Below are 20,378 nucleotides of genomic sequence, written 5' to 3'. Positions count from 1 at the left end.
TTTTCTTTAAGTTTGATATTATCTTTAACTTTTCTAGTTAACCACAGATGGTGGGTCCTCCCCTGAGAAACATAGAAAATAGGAGCAGGAGTAGGGCATTCAAAAAGGATCATGGCTGCTCGTCTAATTCAATACCCCGTTCCCGCTTTTTCCCCATATCCCTTGATCCCTTTGGCATTAAGAAATATATCTACCTCCTTCTTGAATATATTTAATGACTTGGTCTCCACTGCCTTATGCACTAGAGAATTCCACAGGTTCACCACCCTCTGAGTGAAGAAATCTCTCCTCATCTCAGTTCTAAATGGCATATCGGTATCCTGAGACGGTGACCCCTGATTCTGGACTCTCCAGCCATCGGGAACATCCTCCCTGCATCTAGCCTTTCTAGTCCTGTTAGAATTTTATAGATTTCTATGAGATCCCCTCTCATTCTTCCAAACTCTAGTGAATATAGTCCTAGTCGACCCAATCTCTCCTCATACGTCAATCCTGCCATCCCAGGAATCAGCCTAGTAAATCTTCTTTGCACTCGCTCCATGGCAAGAACATTGCTCCTGTACTCAAATCCTCTTGCAATGAAGGCCAACATACCAATCACCTTCCTAATTCCTTGCTGCACCTGAATGCTTGCTTTCAGCAACTGGTGTACAAGGACATCCAGGTCTCGTTGCACCTCCCCCTTTCCCAATCTATCACTATTCAGATAATCTGCCTTTCTGTTTTTACAACCGAAGTGGATAACCTCACATTTATCCACGTTCTACTGCATTTGCCATGCATTTGCCCACTCACCCAACTTGTCCAAATGACATCGGAGCTTCTTTGCATCCTCCTCACCAGGGGTTCAAGTATTGGTGGTGTTACCGTTACAGGGGCAACCATTAATAGCACGGTTCAGTGGCCCATATAAAGTGATTAAAAGAGTGGGTAAGGTAGATTACTTGATTGATACCCCTATCACCAGAAAAAGAACCAGTTGTGTCATATCAGTATGCTAAAACAATATTATCCCTGGGAGGAGGATAAGCCAGTGCAGGTATGTCAGGTAATTGGGACTTTTGAGAAGGAAAAGGATAGTGAGGATGAAGCAGAAGGAGGCCGAGACAATTCTCAGATTGAACCTCCAACAATCAGGTCAGCGAATACAGAATTGCTAGGAAAGTTGGACAACATGCTTTTGTACTTAGATGCCAAACAACATGAAGACCTAACCAGGCTTTTCACAACATTTAGAAGAGTCTGTAACCTTAGCCAGACATGATGTGGACACAGGGGAATCCGTTCCTTTAAAACAACATCCTTACCCCTTCGGTTCAGATAAACAGGCCCAAGTAAAAGCAGAGTTCCAATGCAGGCTTGAGGGCAGCTTAGTTGTGCCCAGTCAGAGCACCTGGAATTCGCCGGTGGTCTTGGTGCCTAAACCTGGTGAGTCGGCCCAACTTTGCATAGACTACAGAAAAGTCAACGTGGTAATGAAGGCAGACTCCGACACAGTTTCTTGTTTAGAAGACTGGATGGACAGAGAACGAAGAACAGTACAGCACAGGAACAGGCCATTCGCCCCCCCCAAGCCTGCACCGATCTTGATGCCTGTCTAAAGTAAAACCTTCTGCACTTCCAGGGTCCGTATCCCTCTATTCCCATCCTATTCATGTCTTTGTCAAGTTGCCTCTTAAACGTCGCTATCGTACCTACTTCCACCACCTCCCCCGGCAGCATGTTCCAGGCACTCGCCACCCTCTGTGTAAAAAAAACTTGCCTTGCACATCCCCTCTAAACTTTGCCCCTCGCACCTTAAACCTATATCCCTTAGTAACTGACTCTTCCACCCTGGGAAAAAGCTTCTGACTATCCACTCTGTCCATGCCACTCATAACTTTGTAAACCTCTATCATGTTGCCCCTCCACCTCCGTCGTTCCAGTGAAAACAATCCGAGTTTATCCAACCTCTCCTCATAGCTAATACCCTCCAGACCAGGCAACATTCTGGTAAACCTCTTCTGTACCCTCTCCAAAGCCTCCACATCCTTCTGGTAGTGTGGTGACCGGAATTGGATGCAATATTCCAAGTGTGGCCTAACTAAGGTTCTGTACAGCTGCAGCATGACTTGCCAATTTTTATACTCTATGCCCCGACCGATGAAGGCAAGCATGCCGTATGCGTTCTTGACTACCTTGTCCACCTGCGTTGCCACTTTGTGATCTGTGGACCTGTAATCTGTGTAACCTGGATCTGTGGATCTCTCTGCCTGTTAATACTCGTAAGGGTTCTGCCATTTACTGTATACTTCCCACCTGCATTAGATCTTCCAAAATGCATTACCTCACGTTTGTCCGAATTAAACTCCATCTGCCATTTCTCCGCCCAAGTCTCCAACTGATCTATATCCTGCTGTATCCTCTGACAAACCTCATCACTATCCGCAACTCTACCAACCTTCGTGTCGTCCGCAAACTTACTAATCAGACCAGCTACATTTTCCTCCAAATCATTTATATATACTACAAACAGCAATGGTCCCAGCACTGATCCCTGCGGAACACCACTAGTCACAGTCCTCCATTCAGAAAAGCACCCTTCCACTGCTACCCTCTGTCTTCTGTGACCGAGCCAGTTCTGTATCCATCTTGCCAGCTCACCTCTGATCCCGTGTGACTTCACCTTTTGTACCAGTCTGCCATGAGGGACCTTGTCAAAGGCTTTACTGAAGTCCATGTAGACAACATCCACTGCCCTTCCTTCATCAATCATCTTCATCACTTCCTCAAAAAGCTCTATCAAGTTAGTGAGACACGACCTCCCCATGTGCCTTACAGAGATAAATGTGTTGAGGGGATACTGTCAAATTCTTTTGACACCCCAAGATAAGGAAAAGTAAGTTTTTGTTACACTGGACGGGGTTTTTCAGTGTCAGGTGATACCACACAGGTTAGTGGGTACTCGAGAAACTTCTCAGGGAATAGTGAGACCAGTAGTGGCCAGTGTTCCTAACTGTGCAGTTCATCTGACTGAGATGATGGACTATTGGGACACTTGGAAGGAAAACATGAAACAACTGGGACAGTATGTTTGGAAGGTTGCAATGGGCTGAATGGGACAACCTTTGAAAAAAAAAGAAAGTCGAAATGTTTTGATGGAGTTTATTGTTATAGCTTTATCATTTGAAAATTTTACATATTTCGGGGAGGAGCAATATTATCGCCGATGCTTTCTCTCAAATTTGACCATGTTAAGTTACATAAATGGCAATGGTACAAAGAAAAGTTCTGTAAACTATCAGTAGAGTGAATGGGGTCATGAATGTGAAAAAATGTTTAGTGTTTTTTCTAGTTTCTATTTTTTGCATCGTAATGAAACACATTTTAAACGTGGCATTTCTTCTCGCCAAGGGCGGAGATGTCATTGGAAGTTTTTTTATCTCCTTTTGTTTAAAACAGTGTGCCTTTAAGGCAGAGAGAGAAGTTTTTTTAGATTCTTTGAGAACAGTGCCACAGCCAGTCTGTTCCCTAGGCAATAGCAGGAGATGTGCTGTAATGTTTCAGTTTAACTGTGTGCAGAGACTAGCTGAAACCAGTCTGATCCGGAGCCTAACCAAGTGTGCTTAATGAAAAGAAGTAGTCTGTATTTCAGCAGAGAAGATCTACAATGAGCTCAGAATATGTTTGCCTGAGAAGAAAAACCTTGGAAAGAACATTTTCATTGTTGGAGGTAGTAAATTGTGTTTTACTTCAAAACTCTAAGCTGCCTCTGCTATAGAAGTAACTCTCTCTGTTGCCTGTTTGTTTTTGTTGGAATTCTCAGTAAAGTTTCTACCAAAAGATTGCCAATTTAAAATTCAAGTAGACCTATTGCTGTACACCTCGTTGAAAGAACTGTTTGATGCCTCCTGCAGCTGAAATACTTTGAATGCCTATCTATTAAAGACTGTCTCGTTGAATTCGCCTGGAGACTTCGAGTGGCATCTGATTATTCTACTCTGGGACACCTCATCAACCAGGAAGGTAACCCACCAGGACTTGCATCCCAGATACTTACCTTATTCCTAAGAATCCCCATTTTCGAAAAAAAAAGGTTAACTGATAGGTTTTGAATGTGTGTGTGTGTGTGTATCGGGGGGGGGGGGGGGTTCGGTTAAATAAGAAGTAATAAGGTCTTTAGTCATAAATTTATCTTAATGTTTAAGATTTAGTTTATTAATAGTTAATTTGTTGTTTAAAGATAGCTGGTTTGGCGTATTTATTTCTGGGGGTTAAAGTGTTGAATTTGGCTGTTTTCTAGTTTGGTGGGAAAACTTTAATAATACGCTGCGACCTGTGGAGTGATGGGACTGAATGTACAGTGCATTGCTTCCACCTCGGTCGTAACACCACCTATTATGTTATCCTGGTCTACTGTCTGTTGAACCCTCAAATAATTTAATAAGTTTAATCAAGCAAGACTTGAAATCTTTGTTGACTATTCATCATTACATTTTTCGTTTCTAGATATTTTTCTTTTTTTTGTTTTACTCGGGTTTCCATTTTTTTTGTACTACTAAGTTAAGCTGACTGGTCTCTAATTATCTGGGCATGTTTTGTCTCCCTTCTTAAATATAGGTATAATGTTAGCTATCCACCAGTCTTCTGGCACTGCACCTTTTTTCTAATAAGTTATGAAATAGTGTAATAGTGCCTCTGTTATCTCTTCCCTAGATTCTTTTGAAATGTGCAGTGCAATTGTCTTTTGAGTTTTATTAGTTTATTTGATATTTCTCTTTTTATTTTACATGTGGTTATATTATTTCTAAACTAGTCTTCCAATGTCATGTCCACCTGATTTTTATCCTGTCCATCCTGACTTTTCTTTTTTATTTATGTGCCTGTGGAATGTTTTACTGTTTTGTTTTACGTTCCTTGATCATTTAATTTCATAGTTCCTCTTTGCCTTTCTAATTTTTTTGACTTCTCTCCTAGGCTCTTCATATTCTCTCTTGTCACGGTCTCTTCTGCTAGCCATGTACTTAGTGTATATGCTTCCCTTAACCTCAGTTTTTTCCCTTGTGTCCTTATTCATCCATGGTGACTCATTAGTGTTTTGATCTTTTTTTTGATGATTTATATCTTAAGGGGACTGGAACACAAAGTGGGAACGAATATGTTCTCAGGTATTTAAAACTTTGGTCAGACCCCATTAGAATACCTGCATTCAGTTCTGGGCACTGCATTGCAGGAAGGATGTATTGCCCCTTCAAGGAGACATAGCACAGATTCACCAGAATGATGCCGGGATTAAAAGCTTAAATTATGAGGTTGCAGCAACTCATCATATACTCCCTTGAGCTTGTAAGATTGAGGGTGATCTAATCAAGCTGTTTAAAATAATGAAACAATTCGATATGGTAGATACAGAGAATCTATTTTCTCTGGTGGGAAATGCAGTGCACGAGGGTGTTACGGACAGTCGGTAAGGGGTGTGGGTGGTTCCCACTGCTCCCAATTGACCGCAATCATCTTTTATTTAAAATTATGAGTTCGCCCCGAGTGTTTTGCTTGCCAAATGAATAGACAGTGACAAGTTTTCTTGAATGTTTAAAACAAAAGATTAACTATTTAGAACATAGAACATAGAACAGTACAACACAGTACAGGCCCTTCGGCCCACGATGTTGTGCCGAACCTTTAACCTACTCTAAGATCAAACTAACTACCTACCCTTCATTCTACTATCATCCATGTACCTATCCAAGAGTCGCTTAAATGCCCCTGATGTATCTGTTTCTACTACCACTGCTGGCAGCGCATTCCACGCACCCACCACTCTCTGTGTAAAGAACCTACCTCTGACATCTCCCCGAAACCTTCCTCCAATCACCTTAAAATTATGCCCCCTGGTGATAGCCCTTTCCACCTTGGGAAAAGTCTCTTGGTATCCACTCTATCTATGCCTCTCATCATCTTGTACCCCTCTATCAAGTCACCTCTCATCCTTCTTCGCTCCAATGAGAAAAGCCCTAGCTCCCGCAATCTTTCTTCGTAGGACATGCCCTCCAGTCCAGGCAGCATCCTGGTAAATCTCCTCTGCACCCTCTCTAAAGCTTCCACATCCTTCCTTTATTGAACAATATTCATTTCCTGAAATGTTTGCAATACCACTCCCGCATGCATTCAAGCTCACATGCACTCTCAAGAGAAGATAGATAGAAGGCAAAGGGTAAGGGTTCAAGATGTAGTAGGTGGCCGTGGTTTGCAGTAAACCTGTTGAATCTTCTAAGTAGAACAGTCTCTTTTAAAGACGCAGGCCTGAGTTTGTAGTCTTGACCTGTTGAGGTGTTGTAGATCTTTGGTGATTAAGATTTCAGATTAGAGGTAGCGGTCACTTTCAGTTCCTTCCTTGTTTTGGCTGGATCTCTTTGCACAGCCTCTTGCTGGACTGTTTTTCTGTGTTGTTGCTGTGATCTCCCCCTCTCTCTCCAGATGGTTACTTTTTAAGGTCACAATTCATCATTAGCATTTCTGATACTGGACACATGGTTTGTCTCCCCTGGTGTGACCACACAATGGACCAGGATGTGGAATGCATGGCCATCCATTAATGTCTGTTATGGTGTGGCTACTTCACACCTTCTTTGTTTCAGAAGAACCCATTCAATTCAGGAATGTCCCTTGATGGTTTCAGGATGGGTGTAATTGACACCTCTTTGCCTGGAATGTATCCATTTGTCCTTAATAGACAATACACATGCCAGGTTGTCTGACCTTTGGCAACCATCTTTTGCTTTTTTTTAAAGGTAAAGTCAATTTTTAAAGAGCCCACCTTGAACAAAGTTCGTATCTTAAAGATAGGAATATGATATGTCTTTACTGGGCATGACAAGGGCATAGTCTTAAAATAAGCAGCAGGTCATTCATGAGCAAAATCAGGAAGGGTAGTAGAAATTTGAATTTCTGGCGATTCTTGGTCAACTGAAGCTTTCAAGATTGAGATGGCTCTTTTTTGTATTTAGGGGTATGAAGGGAATTGGTTCAAAGACTGGTAAATGGGATAAACGTACAGATCAGTCATGAACTAATTGGTGGAACAGGTTCAAGGGGCTGAATGCCCTACATCCGTTCCTATGTCCCATGGAATAAGTTTATGAATCACACCAAGCATTATTTTGCCTTGTGTTAATTCAACTCACCTTTGCAGAGATTGAAGGAATACAAGTACGTAAGACACAGAGATCCAGTTCAGAGCACAAGAGACTTTAGTTGTTCTACTCTCAGGTCCTTCGACTATGCTAGTAGATATAGGGCAGTGAGGGTAAATTTTCATTAAAAGCAGGCAACAAGGCTTTTTAAGGAGTGACTGATACCACTGAATTTGAGTAGATATCTGCAAAAGATCTGAATTAGTATTGCTTACCTATTAGATCACAGCCAGACCATCTCTAGCAATGGCATCCCTTCTCATCCCGTACCACTGCCTCCAGATTTTCCCATGGATCCATCTTTGCCCAGCCAGTTGGTAACAACATCCTAAGCTGTGGGCCTCTATGTTAACCCCCTCATGGCCGATGGGAAAGGGTCAAGTGCCTTTAACAGCGTGCCTTTAACAGCATGCCTTATGGGCCAGGAGGAGCAGGAATGCTCTCCTGGCTGCTCAAGGAATCCTTCCGCCTCTTCTCTTCCAATTACGGCCTCTCTCTGCCCTCTGCTGTGATTCCCCCTTCCGATTACTAGGAACGGTTCCCAAGAGTCCCCCAGTTACAGCCTCATGCTGCTAATTTTTCCACCCGACAGCCAGCTAGCCTGTCAATTTGGCTGACTGCCAAGCAGGACATGGGGGGGAAAAAGTCATAATGGGGCCCCGCTGTTAAATTTGGCAGGACTTCGGCAGCCTTGGCCTTGTTAGGTTATTTCCACACGATTATACCCTTCCCACCTTCTCGTACAGATTGTGCTATGGAGTCAGCTTTGCTATGTATGCTGATGCTACCCAGCTGTACCTCTTCACCATTTCTCTCAACCCTTGCACTGTCTCTGTGTTGTCAGATTACATGTCAGCATCCAATCTTGGGTGAACTGTAACTTCCTCCAGCTAAGCATTGGTAAAACTGAAGCCATTGTTGTTAGCTCCAGCCACAAACTGGGTGCCTTTGCCACTGACTCAGACTTTGGTTCACAACCTTGGTGTCTTGTTTGGCTCTTAGCTGAGCTTCATATCCTCTCTGCTACCTGTATTCTATCCTACAGCAACTCCTATGCACCCATGATCCTTGTCCTCATTGATCTGCATTAAGTCTTGCTTCTCCAATGCTCCATGCTTAACATTTTCTTTCTTGTGTTTAGAGGCTCCATGACATCATCCCTCCTTATCTTTATAGCTTGCTCCTGCTCCCCATAATTTGTTTGGCCCCTTCTGTGTTGCTCCCTCACTCTGCCCTACAATTGCAACTAGTTTTTCAGCTGCCTAAGTGCTTCTCAATGTTCCTTTCCTCCTTTAAAGAGCCTCCTGAAAATGCATCTCTGATTAGGTTTTTATTCACCTCTCCCAATTTCTCCTTTGGCTTGGTGTCTGTTTTCCTTGCACCTTTTTGTAACACCTTGGGATATTTTTCAACATGAAATGTGCTACAGAGTGCACAGTGTTGCTGTACAGCCTATAATGGGTAACATTTTTATTAGACATCTTAATTTTTAACTCTGGGACTTGCTTATAAAGAATTAGTGGCTTATCCTCAGACTGGAATCTATTGTGTAACATTGCATTTCGCATTAGTTAAAGAAGATTTAAATAAGGTAAAGAAGACTAGTCTGATAAGAATGGTAAAATTGTTGAAACAGGAAGAGACATATGAGACGCAGCCGCTTGAGCCTGTTCTGCATTCAGTAAGATCAAGGCTGAACTTCTACATCAACTCCACTTTCCTGCAAAATCCCCATATCGCCTCATTCCCTTAGTGTCCAAAACTCTATCGATTTCAGTCTTGAACATACTCAGCGACTGAACATTCACAACCCGCTGAGTCAAGAAATTTCCCTTCATCTCAGTCCTAAATGGCTTATCCGTTATCCGGAGACTATGGCCGGGATTTTATCCCAGCAGGGAGGAGACCTCACCTCTGCCCTCCGTCCGTGCCCCATTGCAATTTCACGACGGAGAGCCAATTAACTGCCCGCCATCAGCAACACTGACCCTTTGAGGGATGAGCTCCTGCCTCCAGCTGAGGGCCAGCAGCTCTGTAGTGCTGGCAGTGCACACAGGAGCGGTGGTCAGTGCCAGTATTGCAGGAGGCTTGCATTGCCGCATTCGGAGGAGATCTTGGAACATAGGTCCTGGAGATGGGTTGGGGTGTGGGCCATCATCGCTGCGGGGGGCCCTCTGGGGGGCGTGGATTGCCCCCAAAGGAGAGACCACTATACCCCACCCCCCCAGTCAACCCCCTCCGAGCCTGCAAGGAGGCTGCCAGATTTCACCTGGCGGCATTTCACACGGCGGCAGGCCCCTTTGTCTTCAATAAAATCAGAGCGGAGGCAGGAATGGCCACTTAAGGGGTGGGAAGGCCTTCCCCGGGGCGAACAAAATGTCAGGAAGCCAAGACAATGTGGGGCACGCCATCCCTTGCTATTTTGGGTACCTCCTGACTCCGTTCCCATCTCCAAGTGCAGGGTAAAATCCTGCCGTATGCCTCCTAGTTCTAGACACCCCAGCCAGGGGAATCAGCCTCTAAGAATCTACTCTATTGAGCTGTCTGAAGAATTTTATATGATGAAAATCAAGTTACTTTTTTAGTGTTACTTAAGAGTTAGCCATTTTGCTGGCAGCAGCCCCCTAATCTGATTATTTCATCAATTGTATATTAAAACTGTTGAGTGTTTTCAAGATTTGTCCCTGAGATGAAAGGGTTGTCATATGCGAGGCTAAATTGGGTCTATATTCTCTGGAGTTCAGAGGAATGGGTGTTGATCTCCTTGAAACATTTAAGATTATGAAGGGGCTTGACAGGGTATATACTGAGACATTGTTTCCCCTGGCTGGGGAATCCAGAACAAAGGGCCACAGTTTCAGGATAAGGGGCCGATCATTTAGGATTGATACAAAATTGATATGAAACATTTTCATTCAGAGGGTTGTGAATCTTAGAATTGTCTACCCCAGAGGGTTGTGCACGCGCCATAATCGAATACACATAAGGCTGAGATGGGCAGTTTTTTGGTCTCAGAAATCAAGGGATATGGGGAGTGGGCGGGGACGTGGAGTTGAAGCAGAAGATCAGCCATGATCATATTGAATGGCGGAGCAGGCTTGACAGGCCGTATGGTCTACCCCTGCTCCTATTTCTTATGTTATGATTCCAAAAACACTGTATGTGTAAGTGGGTCTGTGATTGTAAATTACATGACAAAGTGGGTAGGAGCAAAATCTAAAGTTGCTGAACAATAAGAAATCCCACTGTGAATGTTTTAAGTAAAGAAAATTGTGGCAGTGGATATTCAAAAGCTGAGCAGAAGCTTTCTGATACAGCTGGACTCTACAGGGACTAACTTGAGTAGCCCTCAAAACCCGGCATGGGGACTGTGATCTACGATAAGTCTGAGTAGGGAGCATGCCAACTTTGCGCTGCCTGCTGTTTTAAATGATTTCAGCGTCCCCCTAGTGCTAACCGCACTGTTGATTGGCTGGACACCTGAGCAAGAAGCCAATATTGTGAACAGTGAGCACCAGTTAGAGGAGGTGTATTGTGGCTGGAGTACTTGCTGAGAGTTGTTTGTGAACTGAATCTGACATGGGAAAGACAGAAGACTGACACAACAGAGGAGAAAGTGGGCTCCAAGGTTTTCGGACACTGCACTGGGGGCTTTGGCAGAAGAGGTGGAAAGGAGGAGAGATGTCCTATATCTATAGGGGGCCAGGAGTCCCTCCAGTCATACGCTCAGAAAGAAATGGGCACAAATAACCATGGAGTTCAATGCCAGGAGTCAATTCCTGAGGACTTGCAAGCAGTGCCGTAAGAGGCACAATGACCTCATACAAATGGTCATTGTCAGTGGATGTAGCTTAAAATGACATATCCTACCAACGGCACTGCTAGCCTGTTTAAATCATCATACCCCCATCACCCACCTACCAACAATCTGTATCAATCAGGACTCATACCTGACATTCATACGCTTCATCCCACCCGCACTTGCTTAGCACTTCTGCAAGCCTCACACCCACATTTCACAGCTTGCACACATTGCCAGCTATCCAACCATGAAAGCCATATCAACCAAACAGATTGTACCACAGTCACTGAATCATAGAATGGTTACAACACAGAAGGAGGCCATTTAGCCTGTTGAGCCCACGCTGGCTTGCTACAAGGGCAGTTCAGCTCGTCCCACTCCCTCGCCCTTTCCTGTACCTTGCAAATTTTTTATCTTCAAGTTCTTTTCTAAATCCCTTTTGAAAGCCACAATAGAATCTGCCTCCACTGCCCTCTCAGACAGTGTATTCCAGATCCCAACCACTCATTGTGTAAAAATTTGTTTTCTCCTGTCACCTTCGGTTCTTTTGCCATTCATCTTAAATCGATATCCTCTGGTTCTTGACCTCTCTGCCAAAGGGAATAGTTTCTGTCTATCTACTGTGTCTAATCCCCTCATGATTTTGAACACCTCTATCTAATCTCCTCTCAACCTTCTCTAAGGAAAACAACACCAGCTTTTCCAATCTACCTACATAACTGAAGTCACTCATCCCAGGAACCATTCTCAGAAATCTTTCGGCACCCTCTCTAAAACCTTCATATCCTTCATAACGTATGGTGCCCAGAATTGGACACAATACTGCAGTTGAGGTTGAACCAGTGTTTTATAAATGTTCATCATAATGTTGTTGCTTTTGTACTCTATGCCTTGATTTATAAAGCTCGGGGTCCCATATGCCTTTTTAACCACTTTCTCAACCTGCCATACCACCTTCAATGATTTGTGCACACATATCCCTAGGTTTGACACACTTCCCTCTCTCTTGCAAGAAACAACCAGAAGCAGCATGAGGTAACCAGACAGCAATAGGAATGCCTGCATATCCTGACACTTAGGGATAAAATGGTGCTGGCCGTTATTCGGGTGCACATTGTTGAAGTAGTGGTCAGTGGAGGGGTTGAAACCATTGAAGATCAGGGTATGTTTATACCTAATCCTCCACCTCACATCCCAGCTCCCCCTCATCCCACATGCTCTTTTGATTTACAAGCTGCAGATGGTGTAAGCATGCAGTTCTTAGTTCACCCACCTCCCTGCACTACAACCTTACCCTTGTGGCTTTGTCCTTTCAGATACCCAAGAATTACAGTCTGGTCAGCCAGTGGATAACAGCAAGAAGATAGTAATATTGAAAGCACAGCACTGTCACTTGATTTCGCACTTGTAGCCAGCAGCTCAGATATTGACAGTGCATAATTTAGATAGATCAGATTAGAGGCGAGATCTGCATATGGTGAGACACCGGGTGCAAATGATCAGCAGGGGACTTGGACGAGCACTTCGATAGGACAGCTTACAGAAGAACGGTGATGGGTATGCACAACAAAATGCTTGGTACGTTGGGAAGCCTGTCAGAAAGCTTGTATCAGTATCAAGGAACATGGAGGAGTCCAGCTCCAACTTGGCACAGGGCTTTACACAGAGCTTGGGACCCATCCTTTCCAGCATTGGAGTGGTCACCAACTCCATGAGCACATTTGGGGACTGAACCATGATGCAGCGTCTGATGGACAATGTTTCAGCTTCATTGCAGCTCAAGCAGCTTTCACCAGAAGTCTGAGTGCTGCAATGGAAGCTCAGACTGATGTCATGCAAAATCAGCTTGTTACCATGCAGTCTCAGACTGTTGCCACCATGGCTGTGGATTACGGTGTGCAAAGGGGTTTGCAGGTTTCCACGTCAGTCCAGCAGTCTGTCCAGCAACAGATTACTAGGATTGCTGAGGTGCTGCTCCGGGGGAGCGGCAGTGCCTCCATGGAGCACAACCTGCTGTCCTCTCTTTAAGGAAGACAATATTTGACCTCCCAGTTCTGCCGTTCTGCCAGTGCCTTTGCTATTATCTATCAGCCAACCAGCCTACATTGCTGCTGCCCATGCTGAGAGGGTGCCGCCCTCAGCTGGGCCTTCTAGGTCTGGAGCTGCTCGAGGTTGACCTCCAAAGACATCTGCAATTTCCTCCACTAAAAGTCAGCAGTCTTCCACTAGCCATGCTTGGGTAGTACTATGCAGGAGTACTAGGACAGGCAAGGCAGAAGGAAGATGGGCACTATGGGAATGCACAAGAATGGTTAGTTGACTCGTATGCAATTTAGAACGATTTGATTTATAAATTTGATTTGGAATGTTTATTTTGTGGTGCATTTTATTTTTGCAATGTGGCCTATTGGATGCTGTGACAGTGACAGCGAGAAGGTACTGGATATAGCTGTTGGAGAATTAGGTTTGCATTTATTGGTATCACACTTACAAGAGTTCTTCACTGGCAGCCTGGCCAGAGAGTGATGGGGCTGTCTAGGTTGCCTGCTCTCCTCCTCATGCTCCTGCTCCTGAGCTGCTTGCCATATAGCTGGCGGCATGCTTGCTCTGCCTGCTTCTCTCTGGCAGGAGAGAATGAAATGTGGTTGGTTCCCAATGAATAGAGCATCAGTGAACTCCCTCTTCCAACAGTGAATGCAAGCTGGAAGATGTTGCAAACACACAAAAATTCATAGCCATGGTCACCTTCACAGCCGCTGGCATTGTCATTCTTGTCCTGCTCTGAGTTTGCAGTTGTGGCTGCAGCAGCTGGCAGATTTTAGTGAGGATGTCCTAACTGAAGCGCAGGTGTCGCATACATTGTTTCTCTCTGAGGCTCAGGAAGGAGAACTGCACCCTGGGCGGATATGGCCTCCTGTTGAGAGCCTTTCTCCCCTCTTCCTCTTCCTTCTCCTGTTCCCTGTTCCAGCAGCCTGTCCTGCTCTTGCATGGACTCTGTCCGTTCCCTAAGTTATGTTCTATTCCAAGGGGAATGCCTACTAGTTCACCTGTGCCTGGGAAGCCTTGAAGTCAGCAAAAAAGTTCTTCATCTGCCACACCACTACCTGTAGACTCTGGCAACTTGAGACAACTATAGAAAGCACGAAACAGATGTAGAACTAAAGCAACAGCCAGAAAAAAAATCAACCAGCAATTAAACTGTAAGTAGTTGCTGATCCCTTTAAATAGTGCTGGTGAGGGGTTCTTGTTGCTGCAATGTTCGCATGTTCAGCTGTAAAGGTTAAAAGAGGACATTAGCTGGAGAGTTCAGCTCCAAAATGGCAGCATTGGCATCAAATCAGCTTTGTGTACTGATTGATGCCATGATCTGCCAGCAGTGCATACTAACTGTGATAGTTCACTGCGTATGCTAACACCCTCACCAATATCGTATCTGGCAAGTCTCACACCGTAAGTGTGTGTGGGTGCTGTACCTCAGGAAGCAGGTCCAGCAGTGATGGAGGAAATGTTTGGCTAAGACAAATGTGAGTCCATTACAGGCAGAATCGGGAGAATTTATAACGGGGAATAGAGAAATGGCAGAGAAGCTAAATGATTACTTTGTGTCCGTCTTCACTGAGGAAGGTACAAGAAATATTCCAGAATTAGAGAGCCAAGGGACTAGGGAGAATGAGGAATTGAAGGAAATTAGAATTAGTAAGAAGGTTGTATTGGAGAAATTAATGGGGCTGAAGGTTGATAAGTCCCCAGGACCTGATATTCTACATCCCAGAATGTTGAAAGAGGTAGCTACAGAGAAAGTGGATGCATTGGTGATCGTGCTCCAAAATTCTATAGATTCTGCAATGGTTTCTGTAGATTGGAAGGTAATAAACGTCACCCCACTATTTAAGAAGGAGGGAGAGAGAAAACCGGGAGCTACAGACCCGTTGGCCTTGCCTCAGTAGTAGGGAAAATGGTAGAATCTATTCTAAAGGGTGTGATAAATGGACACTTGGGTAATAATGATCTGATTGGGCATAGCCAACGTGGATTCATGAATGGGAAATCATGTTTGACGAACTAGTTGGAGTTTTTTGAGGATGCTACTATCAGGATTGATAAAGGGGAGTTGGTGGATGTAGTATACTTGGATATTCAGAAGGCTTTTGATAAAGTCCCCTACAGGAGGTTGGTTAACAAAATTCAAGCACATGCGATAGGCATGGATGAAGGATTGCTTAACAGGCAGAAAACAGAAAGTAGGAATAAACGGATCATTCTTGCGTTGGCAGGCTGTGACTAGTGGGATACCTCAAGGATCGGTACTTGGTCCCAGTTGTTCACAATATATATCAATGATTTGGAATGTGGGGACCAAATATAATATTTTCAAGTTTGCAGATGCCACAAGACTAGATGGGAATGTGTGTTGTGAGGAAGATGCAAAGCAGCTTCAAGTGGATTTGGACAGACTTAGTGAGTGGGCAAGAACGTGGCAGATGGAACATAATGTGGAAAAATGTGAGGTTATCCATTTTGTTAGGAGGATCAGATGTGCAGAGTATTTCTTAAATGGTAAGAGATTAGAAAGTATAGATGTACCAAGGGACCTGGGTGTCCTCGTCAATAAGTCAATGAAAACCAGCCTGCAGGTACAGCAAGCAATTAAGAAGGCTAATGGTATGTTGGCCATTATCACAAGAGGATTTGACTACTTGAGTAGCAAAATCTTGCTTCAATTGTACAGAACCTTGGTTAGACTGCACCTGGAGTACTGTGTGCAGTTTTGATCCCCTTACCTAAGGAAGGATATTATTGCTATAGAGGGAGTGCAATGAAGGTTCACCAGACCTGTTCCTGGGATGGCGGGACTGTCCTATGAAGAGAGATTTGGGAAACTGGGCCTGTATTCTCTAGTGTTTTGAAGAATGAGAGGTGATCTCATTGAAACCTACAAAATAGTTAAAGGGATAGACAAGGTAGATGCAGGTAAGATCTTTCCCCTGGTTGGGGAGTCTAGAAGCAGGGGATACAATTTCAAAATAAGGGGTCGCCACATAGGACCGAGATGAGGAGAAATTTCTTCACTCAGAGGGTTGTGAATCTTTGGAATTCTCTACCCCAGATGGCTGTGGAAGCTCAGTCATTGAGTATGTTTAAAGCAGAGATTGACAGATTTCTAAATACCAGTGACATAAAGGGATATGAGACGTGGCCTGAAAGAGAGAAAAGATGGAGCTGGAGGCTATGACCAGATATACAAGCCCAGTCAATCCTGCTGTCTTCCCACACTTGACAGTGGTTCTTCTTGCAATTGGAATGTTCTTTACTGCATGGTTCTTTGTATATGAGGTAACATCTACAAAATGCACACGAGATATCTACAAAGAGCTCCTGATTTCCCTAGTAGCTTCTCTCTTTATGGGATTTGGAGTACTTTTCCTCCTGCTTTGGGTTGGGATCTACGTATGAGGGCAGCAGGGAGTCTGTGGGAGAAATATGAGGGATCATTCCATCAGGAGATGCTGTTTCTACACTGGCTTCACTGTAGCCTCAGTATCACCATTATTACAGAAGCAGCAGCTCTTCAAAAGCCACTGAGTAGCGCCTGGACTTTTTATAAAAACATAGTCTGTACTAATAAAAAATAAAAACTTTGTTCAAAAAAAAAGGGATATGGGGATAGTGTGGGAAAAAAGTATTGAAGCACAGTGGCGCAGTGGTTAGCACTGCAGCCTGTCGGCTCCAGTGACCTGGGTTCGGTTCTGGGTACGGCCTGTGCGGAGTTTGCAAGTTCTCCCTGTGATTGCGAGGTTTCTGCCGGGTGCTCCGGTTTCCTCCCACAGCCAAAGACTTACAGGTTGATAGGTAAATTGGTCATTGTAAATTGCCCCTAGTGTAGGTAAGCGGTTGGAGAATTGAGGGAAGGTGGGGATGTGGTAGGGAATATGGGATTAATGTAGGATTAGTATAAATGGGTGGTTGATGGTCGGCACAGACTCAGTGGGCCGAAGGGCCTGTTTCAGTGCTGTATCTGTCTATGACTCTATGACTCTGGATGATCAGCCATGATCGTGTTGAATGGCAGAGTATGCTCAATGGGCTGAATGGCCTACTCCTGCTCCAATATTCTTATGTTCCAAAAGAAGGAAACCAATGCGCACAGGAAGAAGCTCATATACCCTTAATAGCTGCAAGTAATCTGCAAGACACCAACCAAGTACCTCCGTCGAGGCTTAATTAACCAAGATCACCTGATCTGATGTGGTAGTCCTTGAAGCACATGCAGTCCTCATCCATCCCCTCCTTCACTTTTCCCCATCTCTTTCCTCTGCTTCTCCCTCTTCCCCTTTCACCCTTTCCCCACTCTTGGTCTTTCAGCCATCGGCTGTCACCACTTGTAATCAGGCTGACCATTGCACCATTCTTCAGTGCTCCCCTTACTTGCTGCCCACTCTTGCTGGTTCTCAGGGCCCGTACTTGACAGCTGCTGCTCGCTGCCACCTATGCACTTTTGCAAAATTTGGATGCCATTCTCTAGGTCCATTCTGGGCTGTTCCTGCAGCTTACTGGTCAGCTGCTTTAGAGCTATATTACATGTCTTGTCCTGACAGCTGCCATTTACCAAAAATATGAATGCAGCAATTACATTTTTCAGTTTTGTTTGTTTAGGGTAATTGTGTTTTTGTTAAAGACTCAATGTGCCTAATTTTCATAGCACGGCGGAGGCGGCCGGGCCCAGAAAGTTCTGACTCTGTTCCAATGTGCTGTGATTTTTGAAATAGTGGTTCTGTAATTGAGAATGCAGCTCGTTGAAGAATAGTTTGCAATATTGAGAGGAGGCACAGTAAGCAAGCAGGGTCTCAAGCCCATCCATGAGGAGGAGGAGGCGGCATCAGAGTGGCGAGCCAGACGTGGATGCGCATGCTAGCTACACAGAATGCCCTCTAAGAGGGGGACGGCTCCGGAATCACCTCATGCATTGGCACACAGTGTCCATTGTGTGATCAGTGCTCCCTGAGATTTTGATTAGTGTGTGCTGGGGCAGTTGAGGGGTGGGGGAAGTGAGCCCACAGAGATCACGGGGCCATAACAGGACAGTCCAGGAATCCATGATAGTGCAGTTGGAGGCAAGCAAGAACATTCCTGGAAATGGGGATAGTCTACTCCAAATTGGAGACAAGCAGCAATGAGGAGCAACCTCAGCAGCAGTAGATGCAGACCCTTGGCCTTGAGGGACGCAGAGGTGAGGGACGAGGGGCTGGGCAGAAATAAAGGCAATGCCCTCACCATCGGGTGTACAGATGAAGAATAAGCTTCCTAGAGATGCCTGAGCATCAATTCTGCAGGAGGCAATTTATTTCTGGTCTGTGTGCCCTGTTGAGGATCACCTCAGTCCTATCAGGTGTTGTGGACAGGCCCTGCTAGTAGCCGAAAAAGTCATAGTGGCTCTGAACTTAGTTGTGTCTGGGTCATTCTAAGGATTGGCTGCTGACCTAGGTGACATTTCTCAAGCGGCTGCTCATTGCATAAGGCAGTTCACAGATGCGCTGATCGAGAGTGCCACTTATTACATAGAGCTGCAAACGGATAGGGCAAAGAGGGCTGTAGGATTCGCCTCCATCGCTGGATTCCCTCAGATGCAGGGCACTGATAGAGATTCCTCAGTAGGAAGAAATTTCACTCCCTAATTGTCCAGCTGGTCTGTGACCTGTCACTCTAGAATTGGCCTTTATAGCCACTCCAGGCGCTGCTCCACACACCACTGACCACCTCCAGGTGCTTACCCATTGTCTCTTGAGATAAGGAGGCCAAAGAAGGGTCTGTGACCACAATAAGCGTTTCATGCAGGTGTGAGCGCTGTATCCTGGCAGCTGCCACAACTCTTGCATCCTCAGGCAGTTGCAGGTGCCGCAGCTCATCATGCCACCTGAGAGACTCCATGGATGGCTGTTAGGGGCAAGGGATATTCTGTGAAGAGATGGCTACTGCCACCTAGGGGTGACTCTGCAACGAAGGCTTAGAGGCACTACAACCGATGCCATCTCATGACAAGTACCACATTAGGCAAACCATCGAACTTCTAAAGATGTGGTTCTGGTGCCTTGACCAGTCGGGTGGCACCCTCTAGTACTCTCCCTCTAGGGGTCCCGCATTGTGATGGTCTGCTATGCTCTCCATAACCTGGACCTCCGGAGACATGTGGACTTTGAAGAGGGAGAAGTGAAGGAGCAGCATATTTCCTTGGAGAAGGAGGAGGAAGAAGCAGTGGAGGATGGTGCTCATGTGATACAAGGCATTCTACCAGTCTGGATCAGCAGTCAAGTCATTGATCAGGATGGCAGGGAAGATCGGGTATCTCTAATTCAGGCACATTTCTCCTGAGGGCACCTCATCCTGGAATGCACTTGGCTCCGATACCTTAATCTGAATGAGAGAGCACATCTATCATGCACACAACGCAGAATACTTACATTGTTCCCCACACTGATGCACAAGTCTTTATCTGCCACACATTTACCCCAAATACCCACCTTTGTTTCTTCCCTACTTCCTTCTTTTGCCTAGATGTCATCAAAGATTGAAAACACACAAGTCTGGATTCAAACAACAACATTTCCATTGTATTGAGTCCTTATAACTTAACTCAAACATAACACGTCGCCCCAGTGAACCACAAAGTGAAATCACTGACGCGGAGCCCTGCGCTCATGGCTGCTGCTGCCGGGTTCTCATGCTGTGGCTGGAGATGAGGTGGAGGCAGTCTGCTCGCTTTTGTCTGTATGCGGCTGAGATACCCATGGCGGTTGTCCTCATCTTGGAGGTGCCAGTAAGTGTACCTCACAGGCTTCTCAACTGGTGTCAATGCAGGGGCAGCCTCTGTCACAGGGTTCCTCCAGCCGAGGGGCCACGATGGCGGATGATAATGATGACGGTGCTTGAAGCACTCCAACCATGTTCTGAACGTGCCTCCACAATGCTGTCAGCTGTTGGCTCTATACATATTTTATATTCATGTGGGGGAACTATTTTTGGTTTTTTGCTATTGCTTCTAATATTTTGGTATAAGACTAATGTTTTTAGCATCGATTCCATGCATCTTTGCGCCAATAGCAATACTGACTGGTCAATGCTACAGAATGTGTTCTACATTCTGTGCATGCCAGTTCACTGAACCTGCATCCACTCAGCGTGATGCTGCATATAGCTCTCCATGAGGTTGGCCACTCTCTCAATGGAGGAGCTCATGCGCTCAAAAGCCTGAGAAATGGTGATGCACATGTGATGAATGGACACCTCCATTCTGCTCCCATGGCTCTGCAGTGCCTTAGGGAACTGCGACATGTGGCACACATCTCATGCTGCTGGTCCAGGAATACCTGCCTTGTGTGTGACTCCCGAGGCTGTGCATCTCTACCCAG

The 20,378-nt window shown here is 45.1% G+C and overlaps 1 protein-coding gene and 1 pseudogene across 9 annotated transcripts in view; both read left to right on the top strand.

The window, feature by feature from the left end:
- Nucleotides 1–20,378, top strand: part of tbc1d5 (TBC1 domain family, member 5) — a 771,220-nt gene that overhangs the window by 187,210 nt on the left and 563,632 nt on the right. The window lies entirely within an intron of this gene.
- On the top strand, nt 16,168–16,627 carry LOC137379983 (transmembrane protein 258 pseudogene; annotated as a pseudogene).

The sequence above is a fragment of the Heterodontus francisci genome, chromosome 2, assembly GCF_036365525.1.
Source record: "Heterodontus francisci isolate sHetFra1 chromosome 2, sHetFra1.hap1, whole genome shotgun sequence".
Taxonomy (NCBI): domain Eukaryota; kingdom Metazoa; phylum Chordata; class Chondrichthyes; order Heterodontiformes; family Heterodontidae; genus Heterodontus; species Heterodontus francisci.
The sequence above is the reverse complement of the archived record's forward strand: the minus strand, read 5'-3'. Positions and strand labels throughout refer to the sequence as shown.